The 23,953-nt window shown below is 35.2% G+C and overlaps 1 pseudogene; it reads left to right on the forward strand.

The window, feature by feature from the left end:
• Positions 1–1,372: 1,372 nt before the first annotated feature.
• On the forward strand, positions 1,373–2,732 carry LOC125872714 (stearoyl-[acyl-carrier-protein] 9-desaturase 6, chloroplastic-like; annotated as a pseudogene).
• Positions 2,733–23,953: the final 21,221 nt, after the last annotated feature.

Here is a 23,953-nt window from a genome sequence, read left to right on the forward strand (position 1 = left end):
TGACATTTTTTTTGGGACTGACCAAAAAGGAAATAGTGCCACATAAAATGGGACAAAGGGAGTAATAATTAGTCTTATATATGTCAATTATAAAACATTTACATCAATGCAAATAAATAGTCTTAAAACTAATTGAAATTAAAGATAAAATTGGGCTCAATTGAAAATTCTTTTAAAATGAATTAAAGCTTGAACGAGTTGAGATTGAATTCAATTCAAATTATCTTTAAGTCCAGTCCAACCCATAAAATTTTGAACAGATTAGTCAGGTTACCTATGCTTTTGGCTCATTTTTTACGCCCCTTTCCCAGCCGTAAAATACGTGTGTACACGTGTCAGAAATCAAAACCAGTTGTATTAAACATTACTGGACCTAAATCTATCGCAGGGACCTTAACGATTATAACATATGGTATACTGTACTCTCTTTCTAAAATTAGATAAATGTACGGGATCTAAACACTCTAGTTAGTAAAGTTAGGTATATCTCAAAAAGAAGGGGTCAAATCACATATAATCTCAGTGTGCGCGTCAATAAAATGGTTAAAATGAGACTTCTTATTTCTTATTAAAAGTTCAGCTTAAAATAGACATTTCAGGTAAACAATTTTTTTTTTTTTTTTTTAATAAAAAAATTGGTTGGATGATTTTTTTATAGATGAAATTCTAGTAGTTGAGTGACCTTTGAGTTATAAAACACAATTGATTGACTTTTTAGGAGAAATATTTTTAGTTGAGTAACTTTATTAAAAAAAAAAATCTTTAGTCTAGTGGCTTTTAAATCATAAAATAAAAATGACCGACTTATTGAGAAAACTATTTACAATTGAATATTTTTAGGTTATAAAACAAAGATTAGTAATTTTCTAAGAAAGTCGTTCATAATTTAGTGATGATCCAAAATATAACTACTTTCGTTTCGTTTTATCTACGTCATTCTCCATCTGATTATATCTCTTTGCTTATCTAAAGAAAGAAAATACCCAAAAGTGATGCATTAGAAATAATGCAATGTTAATTGTCTCACAGTTGCTTATTGGGCTTTATGAACGAATTACATTCTACTTTTTTTAAAATTACAAAAATTTCTTAAATTTGGTGGAATTCGGATATCATCCCAAAAAGTCCCAATACTTTGCGTCCCGATTTCGAATATATCCCTCAACGTATAACGTGTAAAGCTCCCTGCCCAAATTAAATTGCAAACAATCATGGAAACTATAGAGTAGCTATACTTTTTTTTCTGTGTCATTTATGAATTAGGGCAATCAGTTAAAGAATCAACAAATTATATATCCATCTATATAAATAATAAGATTTCCTAGTAAACAATATTGGTCACTCTTTAGTATTAAACTTTGTATTAGTCATGATGCAGACTACAAGTTTCGCCCAATTCAACGTTCCATCGATTGTAGGGCGTCACCTCCCCCTACAACCACTATACTCCGTCGCAAAACCACCTCATCACGGAGGTTATCTCCGGTCCTTGCCACCAGGTTACTCACTCAATGCCACCAGAAAAATTGGAAATCTTCAAGTCATTAGAACCTTGGGTTTCCGAAAACGTCCTCCCCTTCCGCAAGCCCGTAGAGAAATGTTGGCAGCCCATTGAGTTTCTCCTGACCCATCTCAAGGGACCGAACAATTCGAAGAAGAGGTTCGGACCCTAAGGCAGAGAGCTTCAGGGCTTCCAGATGAGTACTTTGTTATGCTTGTGGGTAATATGCTAACTGAAGATGCTTTGCCTACCTATTAGATCTTGTTTAATACGTTAGATGGAGTACGCGATGAGACTGGATGCAGTACATGTCCATGGGCAATTTGGAGCCGGGCATGGTCAGCTGAGGAGAATTCATCATCCTCCTCTATCAAAATGATCAAAAAGGAAGGTGAGCTTGCTTCTTATTCCCGTGTTTTATCTCTTCACGGACTTATCTTTATCTTTCAGGGAGAGTGGACATGTTGATGGTTGACAAGACACTACAATACTTGATTGGAGCTGGAATGGTAAGGCTTATTCTGAAAATCTTTATATATTCATCTTTTTTTTTTATTTTTCCAATATATATTTTTGAACGATCCAATTGAAACAACATTATGTAATCAACTGTTGCATGCAACTTCTTATAATTGTCATGTATTTTTGAAAATTCTTTGCATATGTTAGGACATCGGACTAGAGAACAATCCGTATTTGGGATTTGTATATATACACATCATTTCAAGAGCGAGCCACGTGGTCGTCACATGGAAATATGGGTAGGCTAGCTACAGAAGGTGGAGACCCCATGCTAGCACGTATGTGTGGAACCATTGCTGCGGATGAGAAGCGGCACGAACAATATGCCTACACAAGAATTAGTGAGAAGCTTCTAGAAGTGGACCCAAATGCGACTATGCTAGCTATTGCAGACATGATGAAGAAGAAGATCATAATGCCGATGCATCTCATGTATGATGGGCAAGATCCAAATATATTTGAGAACTTTTCTACCATTATTGAAAGGCAAGGAGTTTACACATCTCGTCACTATGCTGAAATATTAGAATTTCTTATAACTCGATGGGAGTTGGAAAAACTTGAAGGCTTGATTGACGAGGCAAGGCGTGCACAGGATTATGTGTGTGGACTTCCACCTAGGGTTAGGAAGTTGGAAAGTAGAGCCAAGAAAATAGAGCCACGTCAAGTGAAGTTTAGTTGGATCTTTAACAAACAAGTGACTGCTTAGATGAATTGATTCGTTAGGCGAACCCAAGATTTGAAGACTTTGGATGCACCAATATTATCTTAATTTAAGCATTAGTGAAACTTTCAAATTAAGGTCAAGGTGGGTTTGTTCTATTGAATGATCATGGATTTGAATCTCTTATCTAGCAATTTAATGTTATAAATAAGCCCCCTTTAAATTCAAAATTTATAATAAAAACAGTAAAATATAGTTCTTGCAACCTAGGTCACGAGAGCGGATGCACTGGCCTTTACCAACAGTACCAAGTGTCATCCTATGCTTTCCATGGGTGCACTATTACTTATATTTAGTTTATGTCAGTTTCTCAAGATAAATATACATATATATACATATTTTTTTCTAAAATTAACGGGTGCACATGCCTATAGGTGGGTCTGCCTCTGGTCATAAAGATGTAAAACAAAAGCTTAATTATCCTTTCACTGATAATCCTTTTCGCTAAGCTGGTAAAATAAACTTATCTTAAGACATATATACTTCTTATTAAATCCACATAGGGTTACCATTAAATATACTTCTTGTTTGAATAATCTTGTCATAAAAAATTAAAAGCACCTATATATTTGGGAGAAACTACGTACTTTTGTCAGTTTTTGCTTTAAAAGATGGAAACTAAAACAATTTTTGCAACCACTCAAATCACTCACTTTCACCTATAATCACTACAAGAAAATAGAAACTAGCTACAAAGTAAAACTAGTACGTCGTTGTAGCTAATTAATTAACTATGGCGAGCAGAACATATATGCTTGCAAATGAAGAGGCAAAGACACTACGTTTTAATCATCTAATACATTTTTCATTTTTGTTATATATAACAGACAAACTAGCTAGGAACTATTTTTTTCTGGAACGGTTTTGAATTTTACTACACCCTCCGTCCCATTTTATGTGCGGTAGTTTGGCTCGGCACGGACTTTAAAAAATAAAGGAAGACTTTTAAAATTTGTGGTCCAAAATGAATGATAGAAATTTGTGTGGCTGTAAATCATTTCATTAAGAATAAAATAGACATGATTTCATAGTTAAATTATTACTTAATATAGAAATGTGTCATTCTTTTTTAGACTGACTAAAAAGAAAAGTAAGTCACATAAATTTGGATTATATAGGTTAGTCCTTCGCATGAACACTAAAATGTGAAAGGCTTGGTTCATTTTGTTTTAATTAACTCGTGAGTTTATTCTGAATTTTACAATCTTGATTAAGGATCATCAGATACGCATCAATCCGATCTATTGTAGGAATATAAATGGAACTATCTATCTCTCAGATGGATCGGGAAACTAATGAGGAACTAAGGGATTAAGAGTTTAATTCCTAGGTTGCAAGAGGTTATAATCTGAAATTTTTTCTCAGTGATTTAGTGAAGTTATTGAAGAAATACTATGTGAGAAAACGTGATTTTTTCTTCCTTGAACAAGGAAGTTTCCATAAATATTATGTGTCTTGATGTTTTGTAGTCTTTTTACTTATGTTCTTACACCGTTCTCAGTTAAGGACATGATCCCTTGAGTCGTGGTGGATTCTCACAAGCCATCAAGAGAAAATGATATTTGTATTGTTGATTTCTCAGATGGTCACTCAATTTATATGTATTATATAGAAAGTCATTTTCTTTATTGAGAAAATGAAAATCAAGAAAAAATGTGACTTTATGAGATAATAACAATTAATAGAATGATTATCTGAAAAATTAACTCTTCGAATTCTAATAGGTGTGCTTGATCAATCACTACAATAAAAATAACTTTTAGTGGCAATAAATAGACGCGTTAATAAAGGGTGCTAAAGTCTTTACCGACATTATAAGTTAAGTGTCATTAGATTCAATGTCGATAAATGCTTTAGGGACATATATAAAGAGTACTAATTGTAACGACATGTTCCCGTCGTTATAGAAAAGTCAATGGGGAAAAATTTGGGGCCGAAAAACTTTTTCGTAGTATTTGGATTTTCCCAACCTTGTCCAGATTTAGATGAAATCGGAGTCCTTAAGGTGTAGGGAAATCTGGTAACAATCGGGTGAAGTAATTATGTTGTTGATTACATGATTAGTTAGATAACTCGTTGAAGAATCGGTACGACTTTACGGAATTGAATTCGGGTGAGTAGAACTCCCAGAATAGATCTTGGCGTAAATGATATTTTCTGAGCGTCGTTGGTTAGAGGTGTGCTGTGAAATGGGAATCTTAGATTTCTTGAAATAACTTTCTATCTTGCGTAACTCGTTTTGGCGCTGGGTTTTGCATCTCTGGCGGGGCTGCTATAGCGGGGTGACGACCACTGTGGATGGTTCGACGCGAATTAAAGTCGTTAATAAATCCTTAAACAACTTCATTATGCACTTTTTGACTTTTAGAGCTAAGGAACGAACCCCAGGCGACTCCTACTCGTTTTTCACCATTCTTGAGGCTTAAGGTAAGCTTTTCACTCTCCGAATCCGTTTTTCGATCTGTAAAAGGTAATAGAATTGGTAAATATTGATAGGGGAGGGTTTTGTTATAGATTCTATGGTGGAAATAACCCTAAATTGGATAATTGGGATAATGGGTTTGATCTATGGATCATAAAATTGTTAGTAATTCGGGTAATTAGTGATTTCTTATTGATTCCCGTATTATATTGATTGTTTGTAGACCAAGAACAAGCGGAATGAATCCGAAAAGGGAATGATCAAGTTTCTTAGGGTTTCAAGCTTGTTTCGAGGTAGTAGGTGATGGTTGTGATACTATGATTGTGTGATGTATGCTTGTTCTTGCTTCATTATGATACTTGTATACGTATGAATGTTACAATGTTGATCACACTTGTTGTAAATGAGATAGATGAATGATGATTGCCATGAAATCATAACTTAAATGTATGATCTTGATGATATACTTGTGATTGTGATTGTGGTGTGTTGAATGGATCGGTTGCCACGTTTTGGCATAACTAACTTGGATTGGTTGCCACGTTCCGGCATAACTATGGGATCGGTTGCCACGCTTCGGCATAATTATGAGATTGGATACCACGTTCCGATATGCTAACTATTTGGGTTTGGGTTTCATGAGAGGACTAATGATTTGATATAAATGTGAAGTTGTTCGTTGTTCGAAAATATTGATAATATTGTATGTGTTGATATATATGCATGTGATTATAATGTTGTCTTGACTTGCTTATGTTGCGCGCACTAGTGGGATAACCGCGTGATCCTACCAGTACACTGGGGTTGTGTACTGATACTGCACTTGCTCTTATTTTTGTTAAGTACATGGCATCTTCAAGTGGCTATTAACAAACCTCGCTTAGAAGATCAGTGATCATCTCGAATTCAAAGGTGAACCAATTCTTCCGGGCTGCCATGATTTCTCTTTCTGTCTATGTTCACATTTTAGACTTAGACTAGTTCTTTAGATGCTTCTTGTGTTAGTTGGGTTGTACCCATTTCTTGTTTAGACTTGGTCATTGTTAGTAGTTTTGGTACATTGACTTTCAGGTTTTAGATAGTATTTCCACATTTGTTTAGTTGTTAGACTTTTATAGGAGTTTATGGGAACTCCCTATTTCTTTCTTAGCCTTTAACTTGCTTCCGTAATTTAAATGCCTTAGTTGTGGTTAGTTGCTTGGTTTGGGTTGTAGTAGCGGTTCTCCTACCGGAGTGTTAGTGTGGGTGTCAATCACGACGGTCTGGGTCGTGACAAAGTTGGTATCAGAGCGTAGGTTCATTGATCTCGATGTACCGAAATGAGTCTAATAGAGTCTTGCCGAACGGTATGGGGACACCTTTACTTTTCTTCGAGAGGCTATAGGACTTTAGGAAATCTCTCTGTTTTCTCTTGTGTCCTTTCGTGTTAATAACTTGATTCCAATTGGTATCTGTCGATTCAAATTGGTATCTAACCTCCTTCAATCTTATGTCCGCAGATGGTTAATACTAGATTTAACGGCGTCAAGCTAAAGCCTCCTGTCGATTCAAATTGGGCTTTGTTATGACTGGTAATGAGCATGAAATGTTGACTAAGTTTCTGAAGCTAAAGCCTCTTGTGTTTCTTGGTTATGAGAATGAGGATGCTTATGAGTTCATTCTGGATTGCAATAAGAGGCTTCATAAATTGGGTATTGTTCATCAGCATGGGGTTGAGTTTGTGTCTTTCCAACTTCAAGGTGAGGCTAAGCAGTAGTGGAGAGCTTATATGGAATGCAGATCTTCTACTTTACCTTCACTTACTTGGACCCAATTTCATGCTCTGTTTCTAGAGAAATATGTGCCTATGACTTTGAGGGATCGCAAGAAAGATGAGTTTATGGCTTTGGGGCAAGGTGGTATGATCGTGACTGCTTATGAGGCCAAGTTCCATGCTTTGTCTAGATATGCTACTCAATTGGTGACTACTGAGGAAGAGAGAATTCAGTTATTTATTAGGGTATTAAATTTTGAGTTACAAGTATTATCTGTTCATATGACTTCTGCAGGGAGAAGCTTTAATGAGGTGACAGACTATGTTAAGAAAGTGAAGGGGGTGAGGCGAGGCGGACAAGCTAAGGCATGGGAAAAAAGGCCAAGAACTCGAGAAACTTTTAAGGTTCTTATTCCAAGGGGTTCGGAAGGCCAACGCTTGCAGCCAAGCCAATTCAGTCCGCTATGCCCGCCTCTACAGGTAGTTACTCGGAAACTCCATCTCATAATTTTCAGGATAGTCAGGGAGTCGCGCCTTCGACGGGCGGCATACCATCTTTTGATCGTATTTGTTACAACTGTGGAGAACCTGGGTATATGAGGAGAGATTGTCCCCACCCACTTGTGTTAGATTCCGCGCAGCAGCAGTCTAGAGCAGTGGTACCAGCGGAAAATGGTAATAATGGTCGAGTGCGTCCACAAGGTAGGCGAGGAGGTAATCAGCGAGGCGGAGGAGGTAGAGGAAATGGTAATGGTAACGGAGGTAGGGGTAACGTGCAACTAGGCAGGGAAGCGGTTCGTCATGATGATAAGGCTCATTGTTATGCTTTTTCGGGCAAGAATGAGGCGGAGACGTCTGATGTGGTGATCACAAGTACTATTCTTGTATGTGATCGAATGACTAATGTGTTATTTGATCCGGGTTCTACTTATTCGTATGTATTCATGAGATTTGCCTCAGATCTTGATATGATTTGTGATATTCTTGATGCCCCTATTCGTGTTTCTACCCCAGTTGGAGAGTCAGTCATAGTTACCCATGCCTATCGTGCTTGTCTTATTTTGTTTGTGGAATTTCCGACTTGGGCTGATTTAATTATTTTGGATATGATTGACTTTGACATAATCTTAGGCATGACTTGGTTGTCCCCTTATTATGATTTGCTTAATTGTAATACTAAGTCCGTAACTTTAGAAATTCCGGGAAGAGAAAAATTATAGTGGTAAGAGGTGTACAAGCCTAAGCGAACTAAGATCATATCCTCCATTCAAGCTAAGAAATTGATAGGGCAGGGATGTTTGGCTTATTTGGCTCATATTAGGGATGTTGAGATTGAAGCTCCATCCATTGGGTCTATTCTTGTGGTGTTGGAATTTGTAGAAGTGTTTCCTAATGATTTACCCGGTATGCCTCCGGATAGAGAGATAGATTCTTGCATTAATTTAGAGCCTGGTACGTGTCCCATTTCTATCCCTTCATAATGCATGGCTCTGACAAAATTAAGAGAGCTTAAGGCTCAAATCCAAGAGTTTCTTGATAAGGGGTTTATTCGTCCTAGTGCTTCCCCATGGGGTGCTCCAGTTTTGTTTGTTAAGAAAAAGGATGGTAGTATGAGAATTGTTTTATTTTTTAAAAAATAGACTGGTTTAGAATCGTCACTTAATTTTAAAAGTAAAATTAAGAAAACTGTTTTTTCCAAAAAATTAAAACAGAAATCTAATGAAAATATTAAAAGGGGATTTGGGGTTTATATTAGCATTTTGGAAAGGGTTTAAAAACACCCAAAATGCCCACTAACATGCGATTATCTGGTAATTAACTATTTGACTAAAAATTTAAAATAAAAGCATGCTTTATTTGAAGAGATAACAACTTAAGACTTGAAATTATTTTTAATTAGAAAATGGGATAGTATAAGGATATTACTTAAATAAAATATTTTCAAAGTAATTTAAGTAGTGAAATAAGTATAATTATTTAATCTTTAGAAAATCTAGAAACGACTATCTTTTTGGGGAAATCGAATTAGGAAAACCTTAAAATTAACTAGCAAATAAACAATTAAACAAATACGAAATAGAAAAGAGAGAGAGAGAGCGAGAGAGAGTCTTGGGCCTAAGACCGGGTTTCTGTTCGCCTTGATCAGTACTTGAGCCTAATTTCATTTTGGGCCTTTGACCCATTTTGTACCTATTCTAGACTAACAAAATAATAGCCAAAATAAATGGGCCTTCTGGCCTAATAATTACAAAATACAATTGCTGAAATTTTAGGAGGGCTTTTTGGCCCTCTTTCTGCCGTATCACAATATATACAACATGTATACAATCCTTGATCTCACTCCGAACATTTGCATTTCAGCTCTCGTGGACCTGTTCTTCGGCTTTTCAGCCTTATCTGCTTCATTTGCACCTACTGCCTGACTCGATGGAAGATAAATTGGGCCTCCGTGACCCATTAAGAGATGCGAGGAGAGGAGATAGAGTCCATGAGAAACTCGGGTAGATTTCATGACAAGGAAAAAAAGAAAACAAAAACAAAATAAAATTAATGATCAAAACTGGAAGGACTTATTAATAACTAAAAATGTGAAATGACTAAAATATATTCTTCCTAGTGAACCCAAATCAAAATTTCAAGACACATGTGACGTTAACAAACAAATCCATACTTGGCATTATATAAATTGCATTTTGACATGAAATTTTGAGGTAACATTTGAAGCAGTCAACCAGAGATTTGAAAATATTTTAATAAAGAGCAAACTCAGAACCGTTAAACGTTTGATAAGGGACATATAAACATTCTTTAATCAAGATAAGAAAGAAAACTTGTCAAGGACAAATGCTTTGGTCCCATTTAATGATTATCATTGTTTGAAACACATAAGAGAAAAGCATAACAGTAACATCCCAACATTAATGCCTTCACAAGACTTGAACTTTCAGGACAAAACACCTATTAGCACTAATTGGAAAGAAAACAAAACCAAGGAAATAAGACACCAGTGACTAAAATACATTGTGGACTACTAGCAGTATAAAAGAAGTACCCAGATCGAGTATCAATCTACTTTAATAACACGAAGACTAAACCTTTAGAGAGATTAGACATCCATGACTCAAAAATAAACAATTGAAATGATATGATCTCACAAGGTAACACTACTAAACTTTAACAAGAAAGTAACTTTTTAAGCACTTACTAAGGGTATTGTAAACGAACAAAATCTTAATATACCATTTTCATGAAACATAGCAGAATTTTTTAAGCAGCACATTAAGAAGATTTAAACAAAAAAAAAGGGATAAAATATGACTCTTTTCGGATAAGCTTACACACACAAAATGAACCAAACATCCTCATGAATATGGAATGACATATATACGACAAATGAGATAGAGAACAATTATGTATGACGATAATACATTGAAATTGCCAACTACATATTAGAAAACACACCAATGATTGAAAACTCAAATCATGACCAAAACGAGATAATTACTATTTCAAACATATTTCATATAGAATAAGACGAGCTCAAACTTAACTAAAACGAATGCACAACTACTTCATCAAATTGATCGCTAACCAAAGTAAAATAAGGGGAGAGAGGAAATTACCCTTTTCGAGGTAGCGAACTGGACGAAATGAGCTAATCACAAAGACGATTCCACCAGCGAAATGAGACTTCGAGAAACAGCAAAAGTGCCGAGTTCAAAAAAGAAATCGAAAGTTGAGTACTCTTTATCTCACTTGTCAATTTTTGAGTCTATTTTTACCTCAAAAATCTGTGTATTTCTGTCTATCATTTCCTTTATATCGACTCAAAATTCACAACCCCTAGAACGAGGTAGAATGTGCCTTTTTATAAATGAAAAATAGGGTAAAAAATAGGGGGAAATCAGGAGGGATTTGGAATGAATTTTTGAAATTCAAAATTTGAATCCCTTGAGGATAAGGTTGAAGTTGCTGGAATAGTACGAACTTTGTACAATTCCTCAACGGAATTTAAAGGAGGAGCATCCGATTTGGTGCAAGGGCAAAATCAAAAGAAGAATGCGACATCTGGGAAATTCTCGTACGGAGAGGATAAAGGAGAGAGGGAGACAGACGTGGGTCGGGTTTGCTTTTTTTTGGATTGCTAGAGGTTCTGGGTTACAATTTTTGCTGGAGGAAGAAGAAGAAAATGTATAGGGGGCTTGGTCGGTATGCTGTGCGTATAGTTGCTATGGATGTATTGTATGAAAAAGGAAGTGGGCTGGGCTGCTGAAAATTTTAATTGATTGGGTCTTTTATAAAATGTACTAATTATATGTAAAAAATATAAAACACATATATTATTTAAACATTATAAGAGTGACAATACTATTTAAAATAACTTGGAGATTATTTTATATTTTCAAAATTTTCTAAAACTAACTATTTTAAATCGTTTAAAATTTAAGAAGCTCGATAATTAATCTATATGCGGAGGTCCAAAATTTGGTGTCAACAAGAATGTGTATAGATTATCGGCAATTAAATAGAGTCACTATTTGAAATAAGTACCCCTTGCCTCGAATAGATGATCTTTTTGACCAATTGCTAGGTGCATTAATTTTCTCTAAGATTGATCTAAGATCAGGTTACCGTCAATTGAAAATTAGGCCTGAGGATGTGCCTAAAACGGTGTGTAGGACTCACTATGGGCACTATGAATTTCTAGTTATGTCGTTTGGTTTGACCAATGCGCCTACAATTTTCATGAGTTTGATGAATTGGGTATTCAAACTGTTCCTTGATTCATTTGTTATAGTGTTTATTGATGATATTTTGGTCTATTCGAATAGTGAGAAAGAACATGCCAACCATCTTCGTAGTGTTTTGGGTGTTCTTGGGAAGCAAAAGCTATATGCTAAATTTTTTAAGTGTGAATTTTGGTTGAAATCGGTTTTTTTTTTGGGGCATGTAGTTTCAAAAGAAAGGGTAATGGTAGATCCTCAAAATATTGAGGCGGTTAAGAATTGGGTCCGACCAAGTTCTGTGACTGAAGTTAGGAGTTTTGTGAGGTTCACTAGCTATTATCGTCAATTTGTGAAAAATTTGCTTTTATTGCCACTCACTTGACTAATTTTATAAAAAATGAGATACCATTTGAATGGATTGAAAAAATTGAGGAGAGCTTTCAAAAGCTCAAGACTCTTTTGACCCCGCACCTATTCTAGCATTACCGATTGAGGGTAAGGATTTTATTGTTTATTATGATGTTTCCCATTCTGGGTTGGGCGTTGTGTTAATGCAGTATAAAAATGTTATAGCCTATGCGTCGCGCCAATTGAAGGTGTATGAGAGAAATTATCCATGTAACGACCCTTTCGAAAGGATACTACCACCTAAGCAAGAAAACTTAAAAGAGATTTACTATGGCCATACTGATTGTAGTTTAATAGAGGGATTAGGTTCATAAAGGGAAAAATTAGATAAGGATGTGCATCTTGTACATTTAAACATTTATGTGATGTCAAAATTGATATGGCACGGGGTTTCAACTTATGACGGAAAAACCCTCCCAAAAATAATTTAAGCAAATAACCGATGAGCTTTTCATGCATATATTATCTTCACACTTAAGAATGAAATAATATGAATATTACCCATTTCGAAGTACCGAAATCAGCCCGTTCATGCTTCACACAAATATTCAAAACCAGCCAATAAATTATGAGATTTTTATGCATATATATGTATTGTCCTCACATTAAAAAATATATATATATATCTAACTTTCGAGTACTCAACTAGGTGATTCATACTTCATACCATCATTCAAAATTAGTGGTAAATTTAATATATTACAAGACTTGGGCTTTCACGCCCCAAAAGAACAAAACACATAGCCATACTTAATTTACAACCCATGGTGACACGATCAGTAAATATACAACAAAAAGATCATGTACAAGTCCCAAGGTTTATACAAAATATAGATGCCTAAATGCAAATGTGATCTTCCTTAAGGCTCTCAAAAGCTCCCTCTCCAATGGCCAACTTCACGCATCCACTCGCTCATTCCCTACGATAGAAACAACTATCGCTAAGCATATAGCTTAGTGGTGCAAAACTATAGTTTTGGAGCCATCCGATTCACAAAATAAACCTTCTCAAGTCATAAGCAACATAATTGAACATAATTAATAAATCAAGTAAACAATATATAAAGAGTATCAAGTTCGATATTTAAAGATCCAAATGTCAAGAACGTTCATAGCATCATTTTCCAAGAGATTCAACAACAAGGTTCGCCCAATATGTACATCATATCTTCACACCAAGCACAACCAAGTATCAAGAAGGGTCGACGCCCTATATCAAGAAGGGTCAAAGCCCAATAATCAAGAGAACCAAGAACCATATTAAAAATGGTTTTCTAATTCGTACTTAAAATGGACAACATCCATACTTAAGACGAACTAAAAATCCAGAGTCAAGATGGCAAATGATCCGAATCAAGAGGCATGCCAAGAGTGACAAAGTCACAGCCACAAGAAGGACGAGGTCCCAACAAGAGTGCCAAGTGATCAAACAATCCGTACAAGTGGGCGAGGTACACAAGCATCTTTAACTTCTCAAAGGATACCAACACACACAATGCAAAGTGACAAGAGGTAGCCAAGGTACCAAGATCCAATTTCAAATATACTAGAGGTTAAAAGAGTGCAAGTACAAGTTTATACACAAACCTCAGTGCTTTAGCAAAGAAACAGTCCAACCAATGTATCAAGGTCCTCAACTTGTTCACGAGTATATACAACCTTTAAAATACAATTAAACAACTTATTTAATCCCTAGCAGCTCAATAATATTGATGTAAAACGGGATTATCATCACAAGTAAAATTAGCCTGCACAAACACAACAATGCTCCAAAACAGTGATTCTGGCCAGCCTAGTACCTCATGTCGCAACTTAGATTTGAAACGGAAAACAGCAAAACTAGACTTTATACCCTTCATGAAATATGTAGATACATCTCTTAGGGTTGCAAACAAACAAGAATCACCGCAAAAGGTATTTTGTACAACAAGATATAGTCAAAACACTAACAGCTGTTCATACAGAATTTGAAATTCTAAAATCTGGACAGAACTTGTCCTATGTTGCGTCCCATATTTCGAGTCTATAACAGCTGAATCAGAGTTTGACATAAACATAAGAGTTGTAGGTCTATCAATTAGCTTTCCAAATCATATTTACTCACTATAAACTAAGCTCTAGAACGAGAGTTATGCATATAATACTAAACACTGCCCAGTTCAGCAACAGATTTCAACACTTACCAACAAGAAGTGTGTGTTCTTGAATTCCAACCAAAAGGGCCAAGTTTTCTCTTGTGATTTTGAAGAACAATCTGTTAAGCTAAGGTTCTAATGTTTTTAGACTTGAGGAAAAACGAAATTAATTATAGGGGTTGGAAAAATATATCTTCCAAAGGTGATACTTATCACTTAAACAAAAGTCACCAAAAGGGGCTGCCCAACAAAATGTTGGCTGCCCAAAAAGCATACATATATATCTATACGTATATCCCTTACCTTCCTTTTAAAGTTAAACAAAATTTTAATTAGGATATTACCTAAACACCCCATCACAAATCCTTAAATTACGATAAGAATTTATGCTAAGCAAGTTGGCAATTTTCACAACACTTCAAGTTCCCAAAATGAGACTAAAACATATTCTAGTAATTAAGCAACGGTAAATCGACATCCTACTCGTTTTTCACCATTCTTGAGGCTAAATGTAAGCTTTTCACTCCCCAAATCCGTTTTTCGATCCGTAGAAGGTAATAAAATGGGTGAATATTGATGGGGGAGGGTTTTATTATAGATTCTATGGTGGAAACAACCCTAAATTGGATAATTGGGATAATGGGTTTGATCAAGGGTTCATAAAATTGTTAGTAATTCGGGTAATTAGTGATTTCTTATTGATTCCCGTATTATATTGATTGTTTGTAGACCAAGAACAAGTGGAACAAATCTGGAAAGGGAAGAATCAAGTTTCTTAGGGTTTCAAGCTTGTTTCGAGGTAGGTGATGGTTGTGATTCTATGATTGTGTGATGTATGTTTGTTTTTGCTTCATTATGATACTTGTATATGTATAAATGTTCCAATGTTGATTACACTTGTTGTAAATGAGATAGATGAATGATGATTGCCATGAATTCATGATTTAAATGTATGATCTTGATGATTTACTTGTGATTGTGATTGTGATGTGTTGAGTGGATCGGTTGTCACGTTCCGGCATAACTTTGGGATCGGTTGCCACGTTCCGGCATAATTATGGGATCGGATACCACGTTCCAGTATGCTAACTATTTGGGTTTGGGTTCCATGAGAGGACTAATGATTTGATATAAATGTGAAGTTGTTCGTTGTTCGAAAATGTTGATAATATTTGTCACGCCCCGAGCCTACACCCTGGGCGGGACCGGCACCCGTAGACCATTTCTGGCCCCAAGCAAACCCTTGGCCTGACTTTCTTAACTCAATAGAAACTTAACTCAACAGCAAACTCAAGGCAAACACAAGGTTTCAAAACAACTTAACTTATAACATCTGGCCACAAGGGCAACTCGAGTATCAAAATAGGATATTTACATATATACACAGAAGAGAGACTCAAAACTAACTGACTGACTGTCTATGAAGCCTCTAATATACTGAGATGGATGTTGGGACAGACCCCGCAACATCCTAATAGAACAAAACTAACTACACAATATAATTGGGTCCTCCGGAATGCAAGGAGGCTTACCACTGACTCTGGAGTGCTCAGCTAGATCAACGACGTCCTGGATGTTGATCCGGGATACCTGTATCTGCATCATAATAAGATGTAGGCCAACTGGCATCAGCACATGGAATGTACGAGTATGCGAGCTGAAAAGCTAAACTACGACTTAAGCTGGAAAGGAATACAAGAGAACACTTACCTTGGCCCTGTACGACTCAAGAATAACTTAACTGAACTAAATAAATATACAAGGCAATAAGATACATGCGATATAAAAAGCTTTTAAAACATTTCAAACAACTTAATTCGTTAATGATTAAAACAATAACAACTAAACTTTATTTATATAAAAGTAATATAAATTTAATGGGAGATTCTTTAACCGACAACCACCACTATGAGCCCTAGTGGTGGTACAACGTTTTACCTCACGTTGCCCAAGGACCATCCTATACCTTGCCGTGATATATGACCTTACTTTTGCTTAGTGGATCCACTAGACTAATCTTACGTGATCATCTAAAAAGAGTGATACGTCAAGTCCCACGTTGGCGCATGGTTCTTAGGGAGAGTTGAGTTAATATGAACTCGTGTCCCCAACTCGGTGCTCAATACTACTCCCAAAAATACTTTGGCTCATAAGTTTCTTTTAAACACATCTTTATTTAATTGAGATAATTACTCAAAACTTAGCCCAAAGGCTCTTTTGGAAAACATGGTTCCTCTCTTACTCAAATGTAAAACATTTATAAACCTCTTTGGGAATACTTAGTTCCCTAATAGTTTTTGAGAAATTTACTCAACTTTTTGCTCTTGATTTAACTTGAAACTCGAGACTCTTTTCTTGACTTGGAACTCAACACTCTTGATTGACTTTGAAACTTGAAACGAAGTTAAAACGTTCAATAACGACTCTTGAAAAGCTTGGAGGACTTGCTTGGACTTACTACTTAACTTTACTTGACTTGACTCTAACTTCACTTTGACTTCAATCCTGACTTGCCTCGGATTGAACTATGGATTCAAGGTACATGATCACACGTATTTAGATGAGTTTGGGATGTTTAGAAACACTTTGGAGTGTTGGAAACAACTAGGAAACATAGGTACAATACCTAGGAACATGCATGAGAAAGTGTGGAAAGAGAGGGGGAACTTGGTGTCCTTGGCGCTCTGCAAGGCGCGGAGCGCCAGCCCTTGAAGCTCAGAAAGCACCTTCTGGCGCTCTGAGAGGCGCGCCACCCCAAGGGCTGGACCTCAGAGTCCCCTTTGGGGCGTGCTGGCAGGCGTGACGCGCCAAACCCTTCCCCAGAAAACTCGACTTTTCTTCCTCTTTTCTCCAACTCTAAACCTCTCTAACCTCAATGGATTCAACCCCAAACATTAAGGATCATAAAACCCCTCAATATACAAGAGATTCAACTCAAACACACAACCAAATCATGTCCCACAACCAACAACAACTTCAACAACACAATCAACAACATCAACAACACAACCCAACAACTTCAACAACATATCCAATCTTTCTCAATAATAATGAGTTTGGTGTGTGGGGGGAAAAGATCAACCCATACTAATAACTCACATACCTTGATAGGGATCACCCCCGACGATATCCACGATGATCTTTGACGGAAACTTATTGATCTCTTCTTTCTTCTCTTCTTCTTCTTCTCTTTCTTCTTCTCTTCTTCACTCAAGAACCCCAACTCTTTTCTCTTTTAAAATGGGACAAAATGATCCAAATATCAGCCTAACACAACAATATAATCCCAAAAGAAATGGCTAGGGAAAAGACCAAAATGCCCTTAAAATTTCCGAACGGATTCCCTGCCAACTGCCCAACTTTCAAAGGGTATAACTCGCTCATACGAACTCGGAATTGAGCAAACTCAGCGTCGTTGGAAAGATCATTCCATGAGCTTCGCAAAAATAACTGGAACTACTCCTAACTCATCTTGAGCTAGGAGTTATGACTACTCAAAGTTGGCCTAAAACTCACTTTTTCCCATACTTGGCCAAATTTCCAAAATTTTAAATTCTTTCCAAAAATGAAAATTTCCCATTTCTAAGCCTCTTCAATTATTTCACATTGCCGGATGTTACAATATTGTATGTGTTGATATATATGCATGTGGTTATAATGTTGTCTTGACTTGCTTATGTTGCATAGTGGGATAGCCGTGTGATCCTACCAGTACACTGTGGTTGTGTACTGATACTGCACTTGCTCTTATTTTTGTTGAGTACAGGGCATCTTCAAGCGGCTATTGACAAACCTCGCTTAGAAGATTAGTGATCATCTCGAATTCAAGGGTGAACCAATTTTTTCGAGCTACCATGAGTTATCTTTCTGTCTATGTCTACATTTCGGACTTACAGTTCTTTAGATGCTTCTTATGTTAGTTGGGTTGTACCCATTTTTTATTTATACTTGGTCATTGTTAGTAGTTTTGGTACATTGATTTTCAGTTTCTAGGTAGTATTTCCGCATTTGTTTAGTTGTTAGACTTTTGTTGGAGTTTATGGGAACTCCCTATTTCTCTTTTAGCCTTTAACTTGCTTCCGTAACTTAAATGTCTTAGTTTTGGTTAGTTGCTTGATTTGGGTTGTAGTAGTGGTTCTCCCACCAGATTGTTAGTGTGGGTGCCAATTACGACGGTCTGGGTCGTGACACTAATTGCCTCTAAAAATACATATTTAACGGCAATTGAGCAATTGCCATTAATTAATTAACGCTAAGGATAATTTTTTTTAATGTAGTGAATAAAAATAGATTATATTGATTGTGGACCATTTTATTTACGACCCTATCAATTGGCTTCATTTGTCAAAGGATGCCGTTAACATTAATGTCATAGCTTGAAAATTATATAGAGGAAACATGTGGGTTAAGCGTAAACCACGTCAAAATTTAATGTATTCTCTTACAAGTAGTAGTAATTACCCCATCTAAATGAAGGGGTCTAAACGCTATACTTCTTAAAGTTACGTACTGAAAAGAGAAGGAAAGAAAAAATAAAAAGGAAACACAGAAAATAGTTTTGTCTAAATTAATTTATATTTACTTCAACGGTTAAAGGGTTAAAAACATACATAAAATTACTTCACTTTATTGAATTTTCTACTTGAATTATTAAAAGTATGAGTTTTCTACTTGAACTATCATTCACGGTTAATGAAACACACCTAGACGTTGACTAGACCAAACGTTTGTCTAAAAATACTTCTAGGCACGTTTGCCCATAAAATCTTCATCCACAGTCATATATAATGTCTTTATTTTCTGACAAATTATGTTTTAAAATATATTTTTAATTGACTTCTTTAAAATTCTAAACTCTCCCCTTTCAAGTAGGAAATATCAATTCCACGACAAACACGAGACCATGTCTAAGAAGGTGGAGAATATGGTGACAGTTTTAACCTTTTAACCTAATGTTAATTTATTTAGATTTGACATGGTGAAATTATTTCTTCGCATTGACTTTTTAAAAATCAATTAATGGGTATATTTTTTAAAATAAACTTAATTTGTTGGATATGTTCTGAATAAGTCTATTGAAAAATTATTTATTCATAACATGCATTAATTGTTGATAATTTTTATACCAAATATCCATTGATGAAGCTTCAACAATAATAATGGTGAAGAAGGTATAATTGTATAGCTAAATAAGAAGAAAGAAAGAGGAGAAAAAATGCAAGTTAAAAAAAAAAGGCAATAATTCACGCTCTCAAAGAGAGTGAAATACACTCTCTATGCCAACTCAACACTTAAGGAGTTATTTATACTATTTTAAAGTAATCCAGGGAGGTAATATGGTTCCGTGAAATAAAAGTGTGTAATTGAAAATTCGGTAACAGGCAGGGGGGTCATTTGACTATTCCATGTTTGAAAATACTTAATATAATAGTTAAACGTTTAGCAAAACATCTGAGAAAGTACTAAAAACTAACTAACTTTGCCTGTCTATGGAACCTCTACTGTCTAAAGATAGGTGATGGGACAAGACCCACGAAACACTAAAACCAAACAATAAACTAAAGTCCTCCAAAAGCAAAGAGGTCTCAGCAAAAGTTGACAAGTGCATGATGTGATCTTAATGGAATGCATGTTGATGATCCTAAGTACATTGGATATATGAGTATGTAATAGGGGTGAATAAAATAAATTATTGAACTGAAGGGTTGAAAGCAACTCAACTGAATCAATATATGAATATGAAGTGAAAACCATTTAAGCTTTACAATAAGATCTGCAGTAAAAACAATATGAAAATAATATACTTTACTCTGTTGGGGAGTTTCTCTAATCGACAATCATCACTATAAGCCTAGCGATGATACAATGCTTCACCTACGTTAAAAAGGGTCATCCTATACTTTACCGGGGTATAAGATGCTAACTATAACTATAGAGCCATCCAATAAGTCTTCTTAAGGCAGAGAGGAGTTGTCCGAAAGTCGATTCGCTCTTATCTTATGCTGGCTAGGTAGTTTTGTGGGGTTCCGAGTTAAAAATAGACTCTTACCCAAATTGATGTTCGATACTACTCCAAGAATGATTAATATCAATATGCTCAATAGTCCTCTGAGAGAACTTACTTTACATTACTTTCACTTTTCTTTATTGAAGTATTTTTCAGAAAAGCAATTATACTTTTTCTCTTTCTGAACTGTCAAATAGTACATATGAAACCATTCATATCATTTTCTTTAAAAATTCATTTCAAAACATGCATTTAAAATGTATACTTTCAAACTCACCTTTTAAGTTCAAAATCGTTTATAAGAAATCTCATATATTAATCTTTATAAAAAAATAGGGTTCATGTGATATGAAGCATGAACAACAATTTAGAATTCAATATGCATAACAAAAATAAAAATATCAACGGTTAAGAAATTGAAACTCACAATAAGAAACACAACTGAATTCAGATTTAGAGAAAATTGGGGATAGAATTCTAAACATACAGTTTCACTGACTGAATTAAGATGTAGGGTGTAACTCTTTCTATGACTAATAGAAGTGATTCTTAGGTCACTCACTCAAAATACTCTATTATAATTGTCACGATCCAAACTGAGTCATGAGTGGCACTCACACTTAACCTCCTAGGTGGCCGAACCAATGAATTCAACTCCAACTTATATTTATCATTCAACTTACAAAATACTAATCATAATGCGGAAGCTTAAATCTTATCAGTGTAAGAAACACAAATCCATTAAAGTCTACTTTATGTCATTCCCAAAACCTAAAAGTCATCACATCAAGGATATCTAATCTTAAAATATTAAGTCTAAGAGTATTAAAGACACCAAAATAAAAGAATAAAATAGTTTATGTCTGAAAACTAAGGACATCATGCAATGACCAAGAGAATCCAACACGGCTTGAATAAATAGCTCACCCTGGAACATGATATGCTGGAGACTGGCTAGAGCTGAGGGCAAGTCGAAGTCGTTGGTACACTCGTTGCACTCCACAAACGAAAAACAAAGAAAAACAAAGAAAAACACAAGTAGGGCTCAGTACAGGGCAACTTGTACTGAATAGATATCGTTGGCTGACTCAAAATAGTAACTAATATGCATAAAGTAATAGCATATATAAAATCAACTATAACACTTAGCGGGCGATAAATAACAAACAACATGAACAAGTGACAACTGAAGCAAGTACGTAATCAATCACAATATCAAGCACACACACTAGGACTCATGCCTCCACACCATGCTCGTTTGGGAAATGGGTTCTTTGAGATTGAGTTCAGTTAATTCAATATGTTTTCCTCTTTAATGTTACCGTGTCAGAACGTGACACTCTGATCCAATAATACCGTGTCGGAACGTGACACCCCGATCCAATAATATGATGTCTGAACGTGACACCCCGATCCAATAATATCGTGTCGGAATGGGACACCCCGATCAAATAATACCGTGTCGGAACGTGACACCCCGATCCAATAATACCATGCCGGAACGTGGCACCCGATCCAATAATATTGTTAATTTATCATTTATTATCACCATTTTTCACTTCATTTACAATAGTTCATCAAGCCTTCTTTATTCAGGCATCACTTTGATAAAAAGGGTTTCAAATTATAAATCTCACGGTCTCAGGGTTTCAGACCAATCACAAACTACACAACCAGACATTCAAGTACATAGAGAACTTCACAATATCACTCAATGCATATCAATCACTATTAAGAGTCTATCTATCACATAGAATAAACCATAACCTACCTCCACTGAAGAACCGAAGTCAAGCAAGCTACTTTTCCAAAGCTTTTCCTTTCCTCAATGCCTCCAAACGTTTACAGTCTATTAAACATGCATAATTCATAAGTAGATGAGTCTATAGACACCCATGTTACTATATGTCTTGCCTAGACCCGAAAATTCACCCAATTCTATAATCAATTTTCCTAAGTTCAAGCCTAAGGATAAACCTCAATTCCTTCAATTAGCCTAACTTTAATGGTATTCGAATTATACAATACACCTAATATTTAATTATCTATTTCCATAATTTAAAACTTAAATTATAATGTGATAACTAAATAAATTATCTAAGGACGAACATCGAACAGTTGACAAACTAACATATTCCAATGCTTCCAATGTAGGCGTTAATCCACCCTAGTTATTAACCTAAATCATTATCCAATGACAGGGCAATCATTGTCTAATGATTGGCGGCATGAGAGCCATCCGATTCTTTACCCATTTTCCAATTTCCTTACCTTACCACTGACTTGTTTCCAACTTTTCTTATTCAACCCTTTTTATTCTCTTTACAACCAACATTATGACACATTAATTAAAATATGGCCCGAATATCTACACGAATTCACATGAATTTCATCACAGCAACGAATTGCATCGACAGTAACATACACGCCTAGTACTAGGCTTTCATCTTATTACCCCAATATTATAATAATAATAACAATAATACGATCCCTATCAATATATCAAATACACAACTTTAAGCTTGATTACCTGATGGAACAACCGCTTCGTGATTGCTGCAGGTATGATTCCTCGCCTAAACCCTTATTCTTTCTACAAAATATTTACTCCCTAATTATTATATAAGAACAATTATAAAAGTGTGAAAATAGCCCACTATAAATTTTAATGTTATCTTCTTTAACCACCAACTAAAGTAATTATTAAAACTATCGATCCCACTAAATTCATAAATATAGTTACGAATAGTCCAAAATACTTATTTAAAATCTACCGGAAAGATTTTATGAAATAAAAAGCTCTAGTACCTAAAACGACCAAATGGGACGTTACAGTAGTAGTCTCTGGTAAAACAGTCATAACATTTTACTCTGGACTCAAAATGAGGCAAACTTGGTGGCGTTGGAAAGATGACTAATAAAACTTCAATTTTATAGGTAATGGGCCACCAAAATCATTATGTGCTGAGCAATATAATTATTTGAAGTTGACCTAAGTAGAATCTTGTATCAAAACTTAATTGGTGAGGAAGCTTTCAACTCAACTTTGTATTAGGGGATTCTAGTGACCTTAATTCATATCTCCCTCACTAAATAATTGACATTAACACCTAAGAGAAATTTAAGAATACCCAATACGACCTTATATGCAAAAGAAGAATGGTTCAGATCTTAACTTAAATTTTTTTGAGGTGTTACAGTTAATTCCAAATGTGACAAGTAAAAGTGAACCTAGAGCATATGAATATATTGGTTTTCTAGCTCTTTACTACTCCTAGTTCTTAACATTTAAGAATTTATCAAGATATTAAAAGTAATTTCATTTTGGATAATGACTTTCATAATAATATCACATCAAGAAGCTATTAATTAAAATAAACAATTATTTTATCTTTATCATCTTCCATCTGATTATGAGTCCGTTTGAATTGACTTAAAAATAGTTTTTAAGTCAAAAATAAAAAGTCAAACTGAAATGACTTTTAAGTCAATAAAATACAAAGTAGGGGGAGACCTACTTTTGGTTTTTGACTTATTTTAAGCCATTTAAACTTATTTTAGGTCATTTTTGACCTTGCTAAACACTTCCTCATTTATTTTGAGTCATTTTTGTCTTATTTCAAGTTATTTTGTATATTTGCTGAACACTTCTAGAAGTCAAAACTGACTTAAAAATAAATTTGACCAACTTTTAAGTCAATCCAAACACTCTTTATATCTTCCTGATTGAAACTAGAAAAAGTGCAATTTTAAT

Source organism: Solanum stenotomum, chromosome 8, assembly GCF_019186545.1.
Source record: "Solanum stenotomum isolate F172 chromosome 8, ASM1918654v1, whole genome shotgun sequence".
Lineage (NCBI taxonomy): Eukaryota > Viridiplantae > Streptophyta > Magnoliopsida > Solanales > Solanaceae > Solanum > Solanum stenotomum.